The sequence below is a fragment of the Myodes glareolus genome, chromosome 1 (genome assembly GCF_982192425.1).
Source record: "Myodes glareolus chromosome 1, mMyoGla1.1, whole genome shotgun sequence".
NCBI lineage: Eukaryota > Metazoa > Chordata > Mammalia > Rodentia > Cricetidae > Myodes > Myodes glareolus.
In genome coordinates this window covers 69,950,496-69,964,147 of record NC_142026.1, presented here as the reverse complement: position 1 = coordinate 69,964,147, position 13,652 = coordinate 69,950,496, and the positions used below count along the sequence as shown (strand labels likewise).

The 13,652-nt window shown below is 39.2% G+C and overlaps 1 pseudogene; it reads right to left on the bottom strand.

Moving 5' to 3' along the window:
• Positions 1 to 12,345: 12,345 nt before the first annotated feature.
• On the bottom strand, positions 12,346 to 13,326 carry LOC125395569 (vomeronasal type-1 receptor 4-like; annotated as a pseudogene).
• Between the last annotated feature and the right edge of the window lie 326 nt (positions 13,327 to 13,652).

The following is a 13,652-nucleotide window of genomic DNA, read 5'->3' as shown; positions in this document are numbered from 1 at the left end:
TTACACACACTTATTCTTAGCTAATTACTTCAGATGTTTTTTTAAAAGTCTATTAAAGATGCCTTTTCATGTAGTATTTAAATATCTGTTACAGGTTTCCAAGGTAGACTTGAACAGATGGCCTTTTATTACCAAAACTTTTATATTCTCCTTGTTTTTGTACTTTTTGCATATAATTGAGCATTTGTGCTTCCCACACAGTCGAGGACTCGGCCAGCACAGGTGTAGAGAATGAAGTGGAACGTGAACTAGGAAGCCAGGCTCTGCCCAAGATGAAAGCCAGAACTCCCCCGCACCCTATGTCCAAGGACAAGCAGGTGTGAAGGTGCTGCCACCCCCCACGCACAGCCTGGGCAGGATGTCTCCAAGCTCTTGTTCTCAGCATCTTTACAGGCGTACACATTGAAGTATGTGAATATCTTTTAGCAAAAGTTTTGCGGTACGCAGGTCTTTCCCTCTGCTTTCTCCAAAGCTTAGCGAGCCCCAGGCTTGGAAGCCCTGCCGGGAACAGACCTCTTCCATGGGCTTTCGGCTTTTCCAGGCACCTCAAAGCATCAGGGTGGGTAGTCAGACTAGAAGCAGGCCAGGAAAAGCACTGTTCTGCCCCAGCAGGGCAGGTCTCCTGAAACTGCATTAATTATTTATAGAAATGTGAACACTGAATTTATTTTAAAAAAATAATAAAACAACAAAATGTTTTTTAAAAAAATTAAAAAAATGGAAAAAACACAGAAAACAACTTATATGTATATAGGTTTTAAAAGGAGTGAAATGACTTTTTTTTTAATCTTTTTGGCTTGGCTTTGTATAGAGAAGATTTGAGATGGTACTCTTCTAATCAAAAGTAAGATTTTGTAGTGGGACCAGAAATTACTAAGTCCATACACACCTACCCACACCTCCAACTTCCACCTGAAACCCTGATTCTGCTGCATGGAAAGTTCTCTACCTGCTGCCAAGGCAGAATCCCTGGTATCCTGTGAAGATGCTGCAACCCAGGACCCCTGGAGGCATCAGATGTGTGTGGCACTAGGGTGCCTGGCAGCCAGAGAATCAGCATGATCATTCTTAACCTGTGATAGCAGAAGTAGGTGGTTTCCTTCAGTCTTGGGGCTGGGGCTCTGGAGCTAGGTATGAGAACTTACCCTTGTCCCCAACACCTCTCATTATCCCCCAGCCTCTTGATGGTGCTACCTAAGAAAGTCTTCCCCACACCCCTTGCTGGTGCTGCCTAAGAAAGTCTTCCCCACACCCCTTGATGGTGCTACCTAAGAAAGTCTTCCCCACACCCCTTGCTGGTGCTACCTAAGAAAGTCTTCCCCACACCCCTTGATGGTGCTACCTAAGAAAGTCTTCCCCACACCCCTTGCTGGTGCTACCTAAGAAAGTCTTCCCCACACCCCTTGCTGGTGCTACCTAAGAAAGTCTTCCCCACACCCCTTGCTGGTGCTACCTAAGAAAGTCTTCCCCACACCCCTTGCTGGTCCGGCCAGTGGTCAGACTTGGAGGAGGATCCGACAGGAGGGTGTAACTGTGAGATAAAATGTCTTGGTTGTTTTGTGGCTTAGATTTGTATTTAAATAGCAAACAAACAAAAAAAGGAAATAAACTTGAAAATTATTTGTCATCATAAAAATAAAGTGAAAAGAATTAAAATACTTATTGCCAGCTACCCCAAAAGATTCTCATCTGTGTTAAAGTCAGAACAAAACTATAATATTCATCAAGACCATAAATATTCAAAAATAATCATGGATTCAATATGATGGGAAATTAAAGCTAAGAAAAGTTTATTTTTTAAAGATTTGTTTCTAAATGACGTGCATGGGTGTGTGTGCCTGTGTTTCTGTGCATGCATGCCATATATATGCAAAGCCCAGAAGATGCTCAGATCCCTTGAAGCTGGAGTTACAGACAGTCATGAACCATCTGATATGGGTGCACGGAACTAAATTTAGGTCTGTTGGAATATCAGTAAGTATTCTTACCTGCCAAACCACCTCTCCAGCCCCAGTAAAAAATACTTTTAAATGCTCAATTTAAAGTCTGGCTTAACAATTTTTCTATTATGATCAATTAAACAATACACAATAGGAATTAATGTAAAAATAATTTTCTCATAGACATTAACGGGAATAAAGCATTGAGCAGTGACATCAATACATCAGTTTAAATATATGTCAGGAAACTTGAGATGGCATAAATGTTGTGTAAATTCAAAAATGCAACAGGACAAGCTTGTTAATATCTTGGTACTAATTTTAAATGTCCATTATCATTGATTCCTAAAGTAATTCAACCTCTTTATATATCTTTGTCTCTTTTACTTAAGGACAGAGATGGATTTTCACTGGAAAGATATAATTCTAAGTTTCTAAGTATGTCCAGATTACCCAGAAGAATGATGACCAAATTCCAAATAATGTCATAAGACTTGGGATAGTTGCATGAACTGCAAATCCCTGTCTCAACAATGCTTCAAAACGTTATAAAATGTTAAGACAGATCATCAGATAAGGAACATTAGTGATGGCTCAGGGGTTATGAGCACTTGCTTTTTTTCCAGAAGTCCTGAGCTCAGTGCCCAGCACCCATATCAGGTGGCTTACAATATCCTATAACTCCAGTTTCAGAGGATCTGATACCTCATCTAGCCTCTGTCCACATATGAATATGGGTGGTGGAGACAGACTTAAATAAAGGCAAATGAAGAATTAAAATATTGTTACTAATTATATTAAAAAGATGGGTTTCAGAATACTATCAAGGCTCCAAAAGTTTTATGTTTGAGTAATCAACTACATACACAGAGAGAAAAGAGGGGGGAAATGTAGATAAGGTGAGTGGAAGACAAAGGAGGAGACCAGACAGAAAAAGATGGAAGATCTGGCCTGAAGGACCATTACATAAATGTAACCTTGCTACATGAGGTAGATCTATGTCTAGGAAGTCACTCAAGAATGCTGTCTCATACTTCAGCATTTCCAGTCATGAAAGTTTAGTGCACAGTGACATACACAGTTAATAAATGTTCCGTGACTGAGTGTGATCATGGACCACAAAAGCAGTGTACAAACACATATTGTTCAGAAGGAATGATCAACGCAGCACAACACAAAGTGAGAAAAGGCACAGGAGAAAGAGGAAATATTAAACATGTTATATCATAGATTAAAAATGTCAGGATATGACACAATTCTGGGTGTGGTTTTAGACACAAAAAGCACAACTGAGTTCATGACTTAAAAAATTACGCCAATAATTTCCTTCATCTGAAGGGAGTAGAAAGCAACTCATCTGAAGGATAGGGACTAGACTGCACAAGGAAAGAAAGCAAAATATTTAGTGATGAAAATCTGTATTCTTAGATAGCCAGCACTGTAATCAAAGTCGTCAACAATATGGGAGAAAACTTGACTTAATTCTAAACCAGATCTATTTCTTGAGGGAGATGAGAAGGCACGTTGCTAGGAGAAAAAAATAGATTGTTATTACTGGCCCTGTGAATGGGGCTAGCCATGGGAAGGGTCATTAACTGCCAGAAAGAATGGGACAGAAGAGGCACGGGTGAATAAGAGCGACAAGAGGGCAGATATGCCCTTTAAAACCAGGTTTTAGTTGTTGGGTGGATGTCCATTTGAGCCTGGAGAGGTGGTACCAATGACAAAGTCCCAGGAGTGGTGAGCTGGTGTTACCTGGAGAACCCTCTGGTCTTGGCCCAGACAGCAGGAGTGGCCCTGTAAAATATGCTTGAAAATGTGTGGGGTTAAAACAGGCTCTAGAGACTTTTAGTTTTTACCAGACATGATTTCTTTTTTTTTTTAATGAAGAAAATAGATTTTATTGGGTGAAAAGAAAAATATTAATAATACTTTTCCACACTTGCCAGAAAAATAATAAGACATAGCCTAAAGAAAAATGTTAATAATCACAACCCTCTAGCATGGGATCCCAATTCATATTTCTGAAGTCATTCTCACTTAGAATGATATGTTGATAACCAAGTTCTTGCAAAGGTGAAAACTAATGTCTATTAAACCCCAGAGTGTCTCTGGGCTGGTAAGTTTTCTTTTTTCTTTTCCTTTTCCTTTCCTTTTCTTTTCTTTTCTTTTACTTTTTCTTTTTCCATTCAATTATTTACACTTCCTTCCCTCGTCCCAATCCCATCCTGCTGCCTCACACCCCCTCCTCCTTCTCCCACCCTGCTTGAGAGAGGGCAGGGAACTCTGCCCTGTGGGAAGTCCAAGGCCCTCCCCCCTCATCCAGGCCTAGGGAGCTGTGCACCCATATAGACTAGGGTCTTTCCGGTTCTCCTTTCCCCTCTCGGTGGTTTTTCTGATCTTCCTTCCCATCTTTTCTCTGGGGACTGGAAGGCCACCTGGGAGGACTGGCATCCATTAAACCTGGGCTTTTTCTAGTTTGGTTTGATTTGGTCTGCTTTGGATTATTGTATCAGTGGAGAGGTTTATCGGGACGTAAAAAAATTTCACTAATAATCAGTCAGTGATCAGCTTTTCTCCATTAGGCTCCAAGAAAAAATTACTTTTAGGATCTTGATCAACTGTAAGTGTCTAAGAATAATAGTCACTCCTTCCTCACACTGAAATGGAAGGAAATTGATAACTCTTAAAGGCTTTTTTCACGTAAGTAACTGAAGTCAATCTTTATCACAAGCATACTTTTACATGAACGCTCATGCTGAGATCACAGGGGAAGAAGACCTGGTCAGAATGGTGCTAAATCTGTAATCCTAACACTCTGAAAGCTGAATCTGGAGGATGAAGAGTTTGAGGCTAGCATGTACTACACAGTGAGAGTCTGTATTACAAACAGAAGAAGGAGAAGAAGGAGAAGAAGGAGGAGGAGGAGAAAAGAAGAAGAAAGAAGAAGAAGAAGAAGAAGAAGAAGAAGAAGAAGAAGAAGAAGAAGAAGAAGAAGAAGAAGAAGAAGAAGAAGAAGAAGAAGAAGAAGAAGAAGAAAAGACTGGGAAGACTGGTATTGGGGCTAATCCATGTTCCTAAGTATGTACATTTTTTTTATTTAATTTAAAGTTTTCTTTGTGTTTGAGGATTTTCATTCATTTTACACAGTGAAATATAATCATATCTATCTTCCCATTTCCACATTCTAACACTACCCCCCTCCCACCAGAATTTTTATATTGGATCACCTTACAAGCTAGCTCAAGGATCTTCAGAGAAGGGGACACAGAAAGACTGTAAAAGTCCGAAGTAGTAAATGACTACAAGAAAACTACTTTCTGGACACAGCATGGAAGTTGACTTTACATATATGAATTTACAGAAGTTGAGAGAGCATGCTCAAGTCTAGAGCAAACTCAATCCACACAAAATCTCAGCACGAAGGAGAAAGGCGAGCATGATCTCTCCCACCCTGTGCTAAGGAGATATGAGCAGTGCTAGCTCTGGGAGAGGGAGAGTCAAGGTTTTTTTTAAAGCTATGACCACTGATAGGTCAACCACATGCTAGGTGATGGCCTCACATACAGGAGTATTTTGACAGCACAAATTGGACTTGACTGGGAGGGAGGGAGGGAGGGAGGGAGGGAGGGAGGGAGGGAGGGAGGGAGGGAGGGAGGGAGGGAGGGAGAAAGATAGATGACAATGCATACATACATACATACATATATAAAGTTGATAAAGTAGGGAGGAGGTAGGGATGTATCTGGATGGAGTTGGAAAAGGATGTAAAAATAATCAAAATACATTGTATGACATTCTCCAATAATTAATAAAAGTATTTTAGAAGAAAGCTGAAAATGGAGCATTTTCACAGACTTTATGTAAAATAATTGAAAATGATGATAAATGTATATACAAAAAATAATTTGTGCATATAATTTCAAGACTATTTTCTTTTCATCAACAGATATGGGATGAGAAGAAGATAAGAAAATAAGCAACCAAAAGAGGATTCAGCCTGATGAAGAGTAGTGTCAATAATTATCTCTGACAGCCTATGGCAGAAACTGAGTTTGGTGGGGTTCAGTGGGCTAGAACCAGTCCATCCCACACTAGAAATAGTTGCCATTTTACATGAAAGCTTTTTAAATATATAGCATTCAAAACTAAGTAGAAGGTCCCTGTCCCCAGGTCCATCTATAGCTCCAATTTCTGATTGCCTGAGTCTTTGTTTAGAAGGAAAGCATTCTCATGTTTGTGCTCTGTGATACCAGGGTGGTGAGACACTCAATGAGAGTCTGAGTCTGTACTGTGATTGGGATCATAGTCTAGACCTTGGTTTAGAGATTTGTTGTTCCCTGAGTCACATGGAGATCTAGATCTGTGATATAAAATCCAACCCAGCTCTGGATCTATGACATCATCTACATGAGGGATTGAGGGTGACATTTAAAAACTTTTCACCAGATTATGTATCAGTGAAAAGGTAACAATTACATGAGCAAATTCAAAAAACCAGTCATGAAGGGTTGGAGGAAAACCTTTCTTTTCATGTGTCCTTGGAGTACACATGTTGTCTAGGTAGGACAGAAAGCACAGAGGTCAATGTAAAAATCGGGGACCTATCACGTGGCTTGTCTGAAGTCTTGATCATCCTGAAGTCCTTCCCCAGTAAATATTAGCCTGTGAGAATTCATAAATTTGAAGAACACCAACATTTAGGAGCTTCCAAGGACAAATTGATGATCTTTGGAGTTTCCCTCCTTACAAGTAAGATTTTTAAAACTCCATTCATATGTTTTGCAAAGGTGAAGTTTGTTCATCTTTATAATTTAGAAAGATTACAGCCATTGCATAATATAAGACTATTTATGTGGACAATTGGTGGTGAACTTCCTGTGTACAGTTATCTTATAAGTCCGGATACTCTTGTAAATGTGCTTAGGAGCAGACACGCTGTCATTTTGAAGATATAAACTTAGAAAATAGAATTGCTGCCATAGATCTAACTCAAGTGACAATGTTTGGTTAGATTACACACAGGCCCAGATTCAATCCCCAGGCAGACGAACACATATACACACCACAATCCCTGAGTACTGAAGGTGTTGTTTTCAAGGTTATATGATCCCAATTATACTCCCAACAGCAGCGTTTATAGATTTTCACTAATTTGTATTCTTGTTGACTCTTCACAATAATACAATTTTAACTACTGTCAATTGTGTATGGAGTTGATTTATTCCTTTTTAATATGCATTTGACTCAAAAATACGAAGTTGTATCAGGAAAGATAGTGTGTACTTTTAATCCTAGTACTTACAAGGCATTAGCAGATGGATCATTTTGAGTGCCCAGCACTCAAGAGGCAGAGGCAGGCAGACCTCTGTGCATTTGAAGCCAGCCTGGTTTACAGAATCAATTCCAGAACAGTCAGAGCTACACAGAGAAATGCTTTCCTGAAAGATAGATAGATAGATAGATAGATAGATAGATAGATAGATAGATAGATAGATAGATGGATGGATGGATGGATGGATGGATGGATGGATGGATGGATGGATGGATGGATGGGCAGAAAGCTATTATTTCTCTTCACAAAAGGATGTTCTAACAAAGCTAAAAAGTGGATTAATATTGCTGCACCAGCACGGCAACTGTCGTTCTTCTGAGCAAGGGACGTCGGAATTAAGACACAACACAACACAACTTCAGGTTCTGCAGACAAGTCTTTATTCCACTTTCTCACAGTATATATAGTCCTCAGCAGGGGAGGCCAAGACAGCAACAGCAGGAAATTCATCATCGTAACTCAATGGCTTAGGGGTAAACATCCTTAGAAACATTGCTGAAAATAATAGATTGTTCCTGTTTTTGTTCCTGTTTTCAACCAACCACAGGAGTGTAAAACAGATCAAGTGGGGGTGCAAAGGCCTGTCCTCTAGGAACCCAACAAATATGAGGAAACTGTTAAGTACAATAAGACACCTAAAATACTGTACAATTCTACTTACATGACAAAGCAGTAGTCATATTCAAAGACACAAACCAGATTGATGGTTGTCTGAGTATACGGGAAATGATAATGGATTGTTTTACAGTATTCTACAATTTAAACGTCTGAATAAGTAGATGAGAGTAAAAAGATGGTCTTTTTTATTATCTAACATTTTAGCTGGACATGGTGACACAGATCTTTAATCCCAGCACTCAGGAGGCAGAGAAAGGCAGATCTCTGTTTGAGGCCAACTTGATCTACAAAATGAGTTTCAGGACAGCCAGAGTGACACAAAGAAACCTTGTCTTGAAAAACATAGAACAAAAAGATATTGTGTGTGTGTGTGTGTGTCCACACGAATGCACACATGTTTCTTGGAAGGACGGAAGAGGAATCAGAGTAAAGGCATAGAATTGAGGACCACAGTCCTGAATTTATATTCTATCTGTAGATGGAAAGTTAGAAAAGTGGATCAATATTTGTTGTGGTAAACTGTTGTGGTTTGAGCTTATTTATTAAATGCTGATCTGATATAAAACTGTTATTTATGAGCTACTGAAACCCTGGAGCATGTCCATTTTCTTAGGAGTGAATATTCATATCCATATACTTCAGAAGTAGATGGTTTTTTTTTTTACTATTGACTAATATTATGTGGAGAAGTGAAGGCAACAGGATTTTCCACACACAAGTACAGTGTGTGTATCTTGTGTAAGAAAAATAAATTGAGATCTCTCCACAAACCTAAGACAAAGTTTTCAGCAAAAAGGAGGAATACAATGAAATCAAATGTCTATTCTTTTCTCAGACTATCTCAGGAAAAAAGTCGTCATTTCGGTAAACATTGAGCTCTATATTTTTTTTTAGTTTTTAATAGTTCTCTGAGAGGTTGGTGCAAGCTGTTTTAATCATATTTACTCCTCCCCCAATTCTTCCCAAATCCACTCTCCATTCTCTACCCAGGAACTTTCTGTGTTTTAAAAAGAGATCTATCAAGACCAACGGGTGCTGCCCAAATATTCTTGCATACATGATCTTCCACAGCAGTGCAATCTGAGTACCAGGAACTGTGTCCCTCCCTATCACAACAGCTAACAATTGCCAATAACTCCACAGCTAAGGCAGGATTTAGTGCCCACCTCCATTTGTATGATGGGATTTTGGTCTGGCTTGGACTTGCACAGATTATGTGCATGCTGCCACAACCACTGTGCAGTTCACATGTGCTGTCACAGGAGATTCTGTTTCCATGTAGTCATCTACCACCTCCAGTTCCTACAGTCTTTCCACGCTCTTTTTGCAACAATTCATGCGTCTTTCAAGGAGAAGATGTAATAGAGACACTGTTCCAGGTCAAGCCTTATCATGTAGTTTCTTATTCTCAGCACATGGACAGTTGTGCATTTCTAAGTGTTGTGCCCAGATCACGATCCCCAGAGAGAGACCACCAGAGAAGCCCAAACTGTAATAAGCAAGGTTTAATCAGCATAATAAAAAAATGTTTGGAACTCATCTCCATCCCCATTACAACAAGGTAGAGAGGAGTTGTATCTCCTCTGTGGGGTAAGCTTTCAAAGGCATAACTACAAAGAGAATCTTTGAAGATGCTTTGGCATGGGTACAAGGACTTTTGCTCCCTCGCATTCTGTTAAGTCAGCACTTTTTTTCTTGTTTTTAGAGAGGCCACTGTTCTTGAGTTAGGCCATCTTTATCAGTCTGTACCAGATGGCTGGCTGGGCTGAGCTAAGTGACCTTGTGCTCAGAATGTCCTGGGTGGAAGAGGGCAAGGTCACTATCTTCCTGGGAAAATATTCTGCTAGGAAATTTCTTCTTGCCCCTTTGAGAATAAGGGGTGAGGGTCCCACACTCTAAGTTAATAATCATAACTGCAAATAAAAGCTTATCCGATGAGGACTGAGAGATACATTAATCTATGGGTATGACAAGTCATTAGGAGTCACTCTAACACTATGTCCATTTAGCAAATTAAATATACTGGATTCTCTCTTAGGGCCTATGACCTGTCTAGCCATGGTTTCTTGGTCCAATAATGGTGCCAGACATGGGTTTCAGCTTCTGGAGCAGAACTTAAATTCAATCAGAAAGTAATTGGTTATTCACATGATGTTTGTACCACTATTGTACCAGTGAGCATGTCTCACAAAGCCATTTGTTGTTACAGTGTACAGTGTCACAGCTATGCTTGATTGATGATTAACGTTTCTCCTTCAGTAGTGTAAATAGAACTCCTCTGCATTGTGAAAGTTAGTCAGTAGGGATGAAACTTCCAGATCTGTACCAGTTTTCTTTCTCTGTCACATTCTGGAGGGGAAACAAGAACACTGGCAATACTAAGTCCAACTTTTTATTTAACTAAGACAGCTTATTTTGCTTGATTTTTGGTGGTGATAGTAGTGGTGATAGTGGTTTGTTTTTTAATGTTTTGGTTTGGTTTGAGTTGCTTGGGTCTCACAAGGTGGGTTGGGCTAGCCTCAAACTTTCTATCTTGTCCAGGCTCACCTCAGATTCACAACAATCCTCCTGTCTCAGTCTGTAGAGTGGTGGAATTATTGTACTGCAACACTGTGACAGAGAGCCACAAGTTTTCAATAAATTATCTTTAAATGATATGCACCCTATGTAGAGTTCTAGTATCTGTGAAATCACGGCACTGAATAATCTTTATAACCTATCCCATTTTTTATATAGTCCAACTATTCAGACAAAAACACAGGCTTCAATTTCCCACCAGAAACATATAAATTAGTGAAAAGGAATAGTTGATAAAGAAAAAATACTCTAACAGAAAACGATACGATTAGATTAGAACTACATAAATCTTAAAAAATCATGGTAGGAAAAATTTCAGTTTTATAATAGATAAAATTATTTATTACCACTAATTTAAATAAACTTAGCCCTTATTTAAGTTCTTATTTCTTTTGCATCATAAAAAGAGGAAAAGAAATAGCTGTTGTCTTCTCTAGATTATGCACTTTTTTCTCATATATATACAAAGCTAAAATTCTAAGTATGTCTTAATCATGTAAGTTAGAAAAATATTTACCTCATTCTACATAATGTTGTAAGCCCTGGGGGCTCAACTTGAGCTGACAGCTTCCCACAAATTCTAGTACTTGCCATCATCTGCCAGCAGGCATTGCAATGTTCATGTCACAACAATGTGAAAAGCAAGAAAAAAGCCTCAGAATTTAACTCCATTTAAATGTGTTGTAGCCACTATAATGACCCATATGATTTTATCACTCTAACTTAGGATGCTATTGAATCAGTTGTCTTAGTGAATTTCTCAATGTTTTGACTAAAAAATGATCAAAAACTTATGGTGGGAGGGGCTTATTTTAGCTTTCAGTGTGAGCACACAGTCCATCACATCAAAGAATCATGGAATCAGGAAGTTGAGGCAACTAAACACGTAGCATCTGCAGTCAGATGGCAAGGAGAGAGGCATGTCAGTTCTCAACCTGTTTCCCCATTTCATTCAGTTCAGGAATCTAATCAGAGAATTTATGGCTATGCAGAATAATATTGGGTCCTCTATTTCCATTAACCCAATTAAGAAAATGCCTCAAAAACATGTCCAGATGTTTGCTTCTTAGGTGATTCTAGATCCTGTCAAGTGGACTATCACCATTAACCATCATGCTACCTAATATTATCTGGTCAACAATGAGACTTAGACTTGCACAAGTAATAAAGGAACATATGGATATATTCAAGAACAGAAATCAGCATATTGAGAAATAAAAAGTATTATCTTTTCCATGTCAGGGGAAAGAGAGTGTGGAGACAAAGCTGGCAGCACTGATGAGTACAGTGGTACACCACGTGTAGATATGTCTGGAGAAATGTAGAGTTTACCCTCCAAAGCCGTGGATGGTCAAGAATGCCAGGGTGTAAGCAACTGATTAGGAGGTGACGATGGTTCACAGCAGGATTTGGATGGCTGGGGATGTCTCTGGAAGTCTGAGAAGACAGTAGGCACAACAAATATTCATCACTTGACTTATATTCCCATTGAGAAACCTAAAAGTCGAGCCACAAGCCAAGAGACCAGGTGCAGAACATCAGTGAAGCCAAAGTCTACATTCCCTTCGTCTTTCTGTTCTCTCATTCAGTTGCAGCAGTGGGACCAGAGTCCAGGCTGTGCCTTTGGAGAAATTAATACCTCAAGAGCTGATTGGATATCTGTAAGTATAAATTATCATCAATACTTGATGATCCCTAATTTCATAGCTTTTGAAAGGAAAACAAAAAGATATCATAATATCATAGAACTGTTTAGACAGCTTTATGACAGCAGTAACAACTGACAATCTGAATTTTTATAGCCATTAACTTGCTAAATAACAGCTGGTCATGTGTGAGTCTATTGTTCAATAATAGATGAAAGAATGTTTGAATCTATGACAACAAACAAGTCACCGTGCTAAATTACCATCTCCTACAGCAGGGAAAATGATTCTTGAGGGCAGACTTATTATTATGGATGAGGATGAAGGGACAAAATGTGGGGAAGCATGTGTCTAGTAATGTAAATATGTTGATTATCCACAGCCTTGGATTGTCAAATACCACAGTGTAGATAACTAATATGAAGGACATTGAGTAGGAGAGGACAAAGGTGCATACAAGGATCAAGATGGTTTTTGTGGCTCTGTCTTCAGGGGAGACTCTGAGGGAATGCTGGGTGCTGTGGATGTGCTGTAGCTGACTCTTGTGCCTATAGAGGGTACTCACCATGAAGACACTGGCCCAGACCATAAGACCCAAACACAGACCATCAGTGAAACACAGCAAGGACAGATGTAGCCCAGGTACAGAATTGCCAAAAACAAATGCTGAGCAGTACCCCAACTTGATTTTCTTGGTGAAGTTTTTGTTAGTACCTGATCCAATCACATCTACAGCTGTTTTGGTATTTAGAAGCAGATGAACAAGCCAGCTGAGTGAGCAGGATTGAACCAAGTACTTGGAGACTGAGTGTTTCAGCTTCATCCATCTTGAGTTGCTAGGGATGATTGTGATTGCTTGGAAACAGCTCAAGAGGCAGGTGCATTGCAGGGAAATGCCCTGGGACACTCGGTTACTGTAGAGAGTAAGTTTACATAACAGGTCATCCAGGAGAAATTGCAAGCCCAGCTGTACCATTATTTGAGGAATTACTCTTGAGATGATAACCAAGGAATTGGCTAAAATCAGATGCTTCAAAATCTGGTCTTTGGGCATCAGACTTTTTCCAGTGAATACAGACACAACATAAGGAAGAAGAATTGACCAATTGCCAAAGATCCCCACAGCTGTCTGAAAAAAGAACAAAATTCCCATTGACAAATTCTCAGGAGCCATATTCTTTTCACCTGACAGAAACAAATTTAACCACATCAGTACAACCAGGAAGAAGACATTTAAATGTGTATTAATTTTTAGTAGCTCAAATTGTATCATTGACTCATTAGGCCAAATGGCTGTCTTATCTCAAGTTACCCAATCAATAAGATATAATGCCATGATCATACACACTGTGGGTTATCAAATGTGGGAGTAAAGAAAAGGATGGAACTATGGACTCGGAGTTGTCATAGTTCCTCAAATGATTTATAGTCTTCACAGTTCCTCAAATGTTTTTTCTAAACTAATATATCCAATAGATACTTCCAATTTTGAATTGAGTGTACTAATGTCAACAAAAACTCAATTGCTTACTGAAA